General features: G+C 32.5%; 1 pseudogene across 1 annotated transcript; it reads left to right on the forward strand.

Moving 5' to 3' along the window:
* The first annotated feature begins 204 nt into the window (after nucleotides 1-204).
* On the forward strand, nucleotides 205-9,301 carry LOC143624987 (butanoate--CoA ligase AAE1 pseudogene; annotated as a pseudogene). The gene is made up of 2 exons (XR_013152204.1): nucleotides 205-664; nucleotides 7,871-9,301. The product of XR_013152204.1 is annotated as a butanoate--CoA ligase AAE1 pseudogene (transcript).
* The last annotated feature ends 385 nt before the right edge of the window (nucleotides 9,302-9,686 follow it).

The raw sequence follows: 9,686 nt of genomic DNA on the forward strand, positions 1-9,686 counted from the left end.
CATTTTTGTCACCCTTTGTATTATAACTTTACCCATGTAATTATTACGGTTCTTTATATAAAATTGATCAATCGTTAAACACATCTTACAAATCTAGTTGAGAATTTTAATCTAGTAGTAAAGAAGAATTTAATTAGATTAAAAAGGTGTTTTTATTGTTTATTTAAGGTTACTTTAGAAAGAACAAATACCTCTATTCCATTGGCTTAAATAAATAGTAAAAATATTATTACGTATCAAAATCGACTGAATATAATCGTTGAAAAGCATCTCATATCGCTTAATTGTTTGTTTAATCCCACTTTTAATATTTAATTGTTATACCACCTCAAGAATGTTGATTACGCCAAACCCATTATCCAAGCGGGGATAGTGACGTGGGCAATGTGACATCATTGAATTGTGCCTATAAATGACACGTTAATTTTTTAGGAAGAACAAAAACATACGACTTCTACTTGTAATGGAGGGTTTTTCTAAATGTGAAGCAAATTTTGTGCCTTTGACGCCTATTAGCTTTCTAGATAGAGCGGCATTTGTGTACCGGAAACATCCATCTATAATTTATAATGATGTTACATATACATGGAAAGAGACACGTGATAGGTGTGCAAAACTCGCTTATGCTCTCTCGATTATCATGGGAGTTAATCCTGGAAAAGTTGTAAGTTCTTAAGCCTTAAAGTTGTAATATGTTGATGTTTTATAGTTTTATGGTTTTCGTATTACACGATGATACAACTTACATGTTTAGAGGTTGTGTGAAATAACATGACTATTGGGCTTCTTCCACGCATTACAGTGGGAATTTGTTACGCTAGAACTTGATATGTACATAAAACATAAAATAAGTACCATAACTAAAGAACATGCTCGGCCCAAAGGGCCGGGCGGGGAGGGCGACGGTCTAAAACCCGGTCATCCCAAGGACACGAAACATTTTGAGAAAAATTATATATTTTTTATATTTATGTATATAATTTCGGTTTAGATTAGTGAACCAATTTAATGTAGCTGGTGTAGTGGGAAACCATGCCAATTTAATGTAACTGGTGTAGTGAGAAACCATGCGTTTTTGTTTTTGGTGAATGCAAGTTCAAGTCTCATTCCATGCCGTTTCTTTATAATTTTCTTTTAACAAAATGGCTAGCAATACACATAAAAAGTCCTAATTTGAATCCTAAAAACCTAGACACCTAGTCATCATTTTTAGCCCCACACACAAACATATTAAATAAGCCAATGGGTGACAATAAATACAAAGAAAATCATACAAAATCTCCAACTATATTTACCGAATAAAGTTGTTAGAGATCCAAATTTATGGAAATAAAGATGTAAGAAATTCAAAACGGCCACATAATAACGAATTTAGTTCCCCTGCTATTTAAAAAAAAAATCTATGTTCATACAAATAAGGTTATTAAATTCATATGTTATTCGTTTTTAGATCGTTGATTACTTATTTAATTATATGCGATTTGTCTTAATTGTTGATTACAGTTAGTGAAATATACGTTTTTATAAGTATTTTACATTGGTTGAAAACCATACAAAAATACCAACAATGACATCGTTATTTATGTTGTTCGGTGTGTATCGGTGTAGCTCATCATGGTATAGACACTAGGTGTAGTTTATCAGTTTAGTTCTCCACTGTATAGAAACTCGATATAGTTTACTATACTTCAAAAAATACTTCATTCCAAATACAGCTTTGTTTTTAATGGAATATTGGAACGTTTTGGAAAACAATTAAGATTAATAAAAAATTACTCACGAGCTAAGCTCGAGCTTTAAAAATAGAGATCAAAGCTTGACGAGCATGAGATCGATCTCTGTGTAAGTACGAGACGAGCTCGGGCTTGACACGACTCGTTTGCATCCCTAGCAAAAGTACTAATGAGTGTTTTGTAATATAAATATTACCACTGAAGTTTCCTTCGCTATGATGCGTTTATTTAGTCGGTTTCGTTTAAACTCGTTATGGTAATGATACTCGTTTTAGTAATCAGAAGAAGAAACAAACAAACAAATATATATATATATATATATATATATATATATATATAATTGCTTACCATAAAATCCTATGTGTCACTCTCAGGTTGCTCCTCTCATTCTCTAGAGCCACCAGATTGCTTGATTTATAAATGAAGGCTCTCATGCATTTGACCCGAATTCGCGGGTTTGGGTCTTACCAAACCCGGATAGTCTTTAAATGGGTTATAACATCTCATGTATTTGTAAAATTATTTCATAAGCAAACAATAATTTTCACGGGTTATGTGTCTCACCAAACCCGGATAACCCTTAAAACGGGTTATATCATCTCATTTATTTGTGAAATAACCCCTTAATTATCAAAGGATAATTTTCACGGGTTATGTGTCTTACCAAACTCTAATAGCCCTCAAATGGGTTATACGATCTCATTTATAGATAAACACTTTCATATCAAACCCTGATTTAATTTATCTGCTTTACATGTTCTTCGTTGCTGGTCTATCATCTCCATCGTCAGTTAACTTCCAATACTACCCACCATCGTCAACTACATCAACGCCTCTTTTTCATTAGACACATATTTGTGTTCATGTTTGTGCATTTAAAAAAATCAACATTCTCGTGTTCGTTTATGTTTGTTCGTAAAAATCTGAAAAACATAAACAACTCAACCGATAAATCCCAGACATTAAAAAATATAATAACAAACTAATTTATATGTATTAAATTAAAACAAAACTACGTTAAAAAGTAAAATAATCATTATAAAATAGCAAAACAATTAAAAACAAAACTTTAAATAAACTCCTATAACACGGAAGGATCAAACTAGTATATATATATATATATATATATATTATAGTTTACATGGATTGGTTTTGAAGAAAATTTACATTCCAATAGATAAAATAAGTGTGCTGCAATGGTATATTTGTAATTTTGAAAAAACCTTTTTTTGTATTTTAAAAGTTATAAATAAAAAAAAAATATGTTTAAAAATTATTTATACTACTAAAATAAGCATATAAATGAAACGAAAAATGGGGCTAAATGTCAAGCTCCAATTGAACGGGGCACTATCAAGTGACAATTGCATTAGGAAACCAAACCTATAGATACAATCTATAAATACAAAAGAAATATGTGTGAACGTACTATAGATAATATGTGATTTGTAAAAGTGATGAACCACTAACATTCATATGAAGTCAATTTCCAAATTTCTAAAGATAAAAAACACTTTATACTCATATGTGTACCTTTATTCTTTCTAGAAGAAGAGTACCTAGATACCAAACTACAATTAAGTGAAACGTGAAATTCGTAAGCAATTTGACGGTGATATTAAAAAATGATATGAGGTTGATGTTTAAGTCAAATATGTAAAGTGTTAGCTTCGAAACCTGACTTAAAAAAGTATTTTTTCTTTATGGTGTTTCTAAGTGAGTCGGGCTAGAAATCTCATAATCAATATGGATGGTTGATATCTTGTTTTAAAATTTTCACTCAGTTATTGTGGATAGTTCTAGACGCTGTTAAAAATTAAAAAAGAAAAGAATCAGTTTGTCATGAAAGTGCCCCTACTACAATGGCAAGCATATGGTTAACAAGATGGATATAATAGGGATGAGCATTTTGTCCTAAATACTTGTACTTGTACTTGTACTCGTATTCGTACACGTATTCGTACCCGTATCGATTTAGCATATTAGGTACAAGTATTGGTACTCATTTTTGTTGAATTTTGGTACAGGTACAATCGGGTACAGGTACGGGTACATTTGGTATTTTGTACCTGTTTGGATTATATAAGGGTTTAATTGAGATTCTTTATATTTAATATATAAAATAAATTCTTCAACCATGTTATTATTGAACAACTACCAAATGTTTCTTCAAAATTAAATAATATAACATCCAAGACACGAACCAACAAACAAATCAGTTAAAGTCGGCGACCGAGTTAGGGTTCTTCAATACTATCTTATCATTAAATTGTTGGCCAATTTGGTACCTATACCAATTTGATACCCGTCACGTATCTGTGCAAGTACCGATGCCCGGACTAATTCAGGTTTTTTGTTACTTGTACCGGTACCGGTTTCAAGATTGTCGAAAATTTGGAAATAAAAAAGCAAAGTGGTACAAATACAGGTATTGTACCAAAATACCCATACCCGTACTCGTACCATACCGAAAAATTTGGTACGAGTATTGGTACGCGTTTTTATTGATTTTTGGTACGAGTATAAACGGGTACAAGTACGGGTATGAATACGGGTAGTGTCCTATGCTAATCCCTAGGATATATGGACTAGATATTAAACTAGTTACTATTACGTGCAACTCTCAAAAATGGAGATCCGTTGGGAAGTTGCAACCCATCTCACACTCTTAAAAGCATGTATGATTCGGATCCAAGTCTTTATCAATCTTGACTAGTTAATATCGCTTTGTCGAATTGAACTGGACGTTAGGATTCGATATTGACATAAGGAAGAAAACAACTTGACATGAATTCTAACCCACTATCACACGATTTATGATACAATATCTTAACCTCTTAGTCACAACTCACAATCAAAGTCAAGTCGGACCATGTATGATCACAAGGTCATGTGCGTGCGTCATAAAGACAGGCCTGGCTCTGATAAGCCTACAAAAATTGAGCCGAAGTCGAAAAATATTTTGGCCTCAAGTAGAATAAATATTTTGTTGCCTTTAAATAATTTAATTTATAAATGATATACTTGGTTTTGATTTGAGTAGCATAAAAAAGTTTTATACAAAAGTAGCATTTACATATATCCCCCTCCAAACTTCTCTTATTACATATACATATATCTCCAATGCTAAATATTTAATTACATATATCCTCTCTCTAAACAAGATATATTACATATCTTCCCATTTTATTTAAATTAACTAACTAAATGACCATTTTATACTTAAAGAACTAATTTACATATATCCCAAATTTAAACACATACCGAGTTGGTTTATATCGAAGCTAATAAATTTAATTGGAGTCGATTTTTTTAATCACTAGCTAGCAAATATAAAATATATCTTTTTACATAGTTTATAGGTTTAATATTTCTAATAAGGGTGTTCATGGTTCGGTTTCAACCTGTGATCTTGCCCAAACCGTTCGTCGGTTTGGTTTCACGTTCGGTTTTTTTCCTTTAGCATTTGGTTTAGACTGGAAACCAGCCGTATAAAACCGGATCGAACCGTACAACATATATTAGTTTTTATATATTCTATATTATAATGTTTAATCACCTGTATATTAGATTTACTAAAAACAATCTAACTAAATCCATTTTAGGTTTACTAAACATCTCAAGACTATTATCATATAACCATGAATATATAGAATTGGGTTTGGCATACAAAGAGATCGAACTTCTTCATGTATTTAGACTACATTTTGACGCCTGAGGTTACGAAGGTCGACGCCGGAACTGATGGAGGCATCAATGGAAACAGGAGATGTCGTTCTCCTCTGTAGGCATAATGGAACAAAATTAGAGAATAGAAGTGACGCTTTGTTTCTTAGGTATTATAAATTGATAAGGGTAAAAGGGTAATTATGCTAAAAGGAGATATATGTAATTAAAGTTTTAGCATTGGATAATTCTGTAATTAAGAAGCTTAAGGAGGGGATATATGTAAAAATTCCTATACAAAAATAGGGTTAAACATGTTTCAAATGAGACTAGAACCCACAATCTCTTAGTTGATAGTAATACATCTTTGTCACTAAACAAAACAAGTTATTATGTAATTGAGTTTAAACATTAAATATACATCTTGCTATTCATATATATATATATATATATATAACTTTAAAAAAATATTCGGGCTTAATGGGGTGTCGGGCCGAGGACCATCGACCACCCAGCCCTCCATAAAGGCCGGCTTGCAAAAAGACCTAGTGAAGCTAATTGGTCTGAAGTGGGACCAACCAATTCACCTTTGTGTGCTAAGTTGCTAACTGCTAAGTTGGTCTAGGTTATATCTAGTGGGAGACTATAAATTATAAGGATAAGTGACATGTGACACATAGTTGATAAAGTAAGAATTTTTATGTTAGAGGTGTAATGATGTTGTAGCCTTATATATATATAACACAATAATATTTTCCAACATAATATCAAGACGACAAATCCTTACCGGCTCAGAATGCCGCCCCACTACGCATACAATTGTTGATCCTCCAACTTCAGTGCATCCATATTGTCATGGAATATATCATTATTAATTAATAGTTATTGATTTTTGAAGTAAAAGTCTTTTTATTAATACATGCGTATTTTATACGTTAAAACTCTCCCATTATATAAAATTTGCACTTTAAAACCAAAGCTGACTTTGAGTTAAAGACTCGTTTGCTCATATATCAAAGCACTTGAAACCTGGTGCCGTTTCTTTTCGTAAGACCTTATCAAGTGTCAGCAAACCATCCGAAAAGAACAGTAACATATATATGCTGTTTATTAGGTTTAGTAAATTGTTAAATATGATAACTTTTCTTCGAGGGATTATTTTGTAGTCTTTAAAAAGATCGAGGACATTGTTTTGCAGTTTTATAAGTTGAAGGATGATTTTAATTATGAATTGACTTTTATTTCTAAGAATATATAGTCAACACGGCAATAGGTAAACTAATCGGTTAAGGAGTAAATCAAAACGTGAAGAGGACGCATATGATATTAAACAATATCACATTTCTAATAAATTAATTTTAAATGTTATAAAATATTAATCATTGAAACCGACTATAGCAAGTCTGTTTGTTAGATCGGTTTAAAATTTTGTTGTTCGATTTTGGATGGGTCCATCATATAGTTTGAAACTAATATTATGATTAACTTAATAAGTGTAAATCACGGTTATCCTTCCCGTGATTTGGTTAGGTTGCTATTTAATTAAAAGGCATTGTATATTTAACATTTAAAATAGTAAAATTACTATTTCTATTCAGTGGTTTGGTCAAATTAGGGCTGTCATTTTTACCCGAAAGCCAACCCAAGAAAACACGTACCCGAATCCGGACTTACTCGACCCAAAAAACGAACACGAAGAACACCCATAGGTCAAATTGTTATATAAGTACAAGGTATAAGGTATTGTTTGTTTAAACTTTAAAGAAGTAAATTGCGTCTTTTGTCTCTAATGTTTCATTTAGGGACTAAAAATGTAAATTATAAACTATTTGGAAAAAATAGCAATTTTCAACCAAACCATGTGATTGAAATCCGTAATTTTACTCGTTTTAACTTCTTTTACTTTGAAAATCTAATAAATGAGCTATCTATTTATTTTAAAATTTGAAACATAAATTAACAATTTTATAAAAAGGTAAGTAAGTGAAGTGTTAGCACTTATTTATTTTTTTAATTTTGAAGTGCGATTTACATATATATATATATGTGTTTAATTCATTAACTATCTTTATTTTTATTTTTTAAAAAACGATGTTGAAAAAAAATCATTTCAAAGTGTTAAAACTAATTGTTTTAAGACGGGCCCACCCAATCCAACTGGTTTAGTTTGAAATATGGAATCATTCATTTCACATGTTTATTTTTTAAATCTCTAGTATGAGTTATATATATCTTTTATGTTATATAACCATCTTTATCATATCAAATTTTTGAAAGATAAACTAAGATTTAGTAAAAGAATTTAAAAATAATAAATGAATCCGTTAAAACTATCCTACTGGTTTGGTTTGTGTTTGTGTTTGTGTTTGTTGCATACATAAGCCGTATTTATTTAATATAACATTAGACTAAAATAAATTAAATTCGGTATGACAGGAACATCCTAAATTAATTAAATTGATTTAATGTAGGTTGCAACGTTTTCCCCGAACACACCTGCTCACTATGAGCTTCACTTTGGGGTGCCAATGGCTGGTGCGATCCTTTGTGCACTCAATACGAGCCTTGACCCACCAACACTAGCAGCCACTCTTCAACAACTGGAACCCCAAGTTATCTTTGTTGACCACCAATACCTTGTAACAGTTAGTGGAGCGTTAAAGCTACTATCAAACGAGAAAAGCACACCACCGAGCCTGGTTCTGATTGGTGGTGGAAAGAATAACACCACACTTGATTACAACGATCTTCTTTCGCTAGGGAAAGAGGATTTCAAGATCATACACCCGAATGATGAATGTGATCCAATTTCCATAAATTTTACTTCTGGCTCGACCGGGAAGCCAAAGGGGGCGGTTTATAGCCATAGATCGGCATACCTGAACTCATTATCAGTTACCTTTAGATACGATATGAAGAAAATGCCGGTTTTCTTATGGACGGTTGATATGTTTCGTTGCAACGGGTGGTGCTTCCCGTGGGCGGTGGCTGCATTGGGCGGCACCAATGTTTGCCTTAGAGAAGTTACGGCGGAGCTGATCTTTCATTCGGTTGCGGTCCATAAGGTTACACACTTATGTGGTCCACCAACAATTTTAGACAAGATTGCAAGTTCAAAAACCAAGGATCAACGGGTGGTTCCGGCTAAGGTTGATGTAATTGTTGCTGGGCCTTTGCCCTCATCTGAAGTTATATCGAAAGTCAAAAAATTTGGGTTTGATATACATCATGGTTATGGAATGACTGAAGCTCTAGGGCCCATGACTAATACCCCACTGATAAGAAGCGATAAGAAAGAATATGATAAAGATGAGAATATGAAGATAAGATATCGTGAAGGAACTCACAACATCCTAACAGAAGATATTGATGTGAAAGACCCTAAGACCATGATCAGTGTACCATCAGACGGGATCACAATTGGAGAAATTATGTTTAGAGGTAACATTGTAATGTTAGGGTACCATAAAGACTTGGAAAGGACTCAGAACGTTTTCAAGGGCGGATGGTACATGACAGGGGATCTCGGGGTCAAAAATCCTGATGGTGATATAGAGATCAAAGATCGTAAGTCGGATAGCATTGTCACTAACGGGGAAGTTGTTAGCACTATTGAGATCGAACGGGTCATCAGGACTCACCCATTTGTAAAGGAAGTTGTAGTTGTTGGGAAAGCTGATAACGCCCTTGGTGAAACGCCTTACGCCTTTGTGACATTAAAAGACGAATGTTATTTAAGTGGTAAAGATGTCATCGAATTTTGTATGGAAAAGTCATTGCCTGGTAGTATGATCCCGAGAAATGTGTGTTTTGGTATTTTACCGAAGAATTCGACGGGCAAAGTTCTCAAATTTGTCCTTAAGGAAAAAGCAAAGAGTATTCTTTATTCGAATGGGCAGTGAACAATGTAAAATTATAATTTAAAACATGGGTGATAATACATATGAATGTGATCTTATACAATCGTTGAGGATGTATCCTCAATTTCACATATTGGAAATACAATTGTACCATGTCGTTATAATATGAATAATTTAATCAATTGTTAATAATATCAAGGAATGTGATCAAATTAATTGATTATGAAAGAGCAAATCATGTTTGGTCTAATGTTGAGTTGGAGTGATTGAGGATAATAGTATTCCTAGATATTAGTCATGGTGTTGTATTTATGTCTCTCATTGAAATTGTATAACTTGTGGTTTCATAATACATTCAAAACGTTAATAAATACTAAGTTATATTTTCTGAGTTTATATAATTGCTTTGCGGACTGATTAAACAGGA

The sequence above is a fragment of the Bidens hawaiensis genome, unplaced genomic scaffold, assembly GCF_021521415.1.
Source record: "Bidens hawaiensis isolate Kalapana, Puna unplaced genomic scaffold, B.hawaiensis_p1.1 tig00004007_1, whole genome shotgun sequence".
NCBI lineage: Eukaryota > Viridiplantae > Streptophyta > Magnoliopsida > Asterales > Asteraceae > Bidens > Bidens hawaiensis.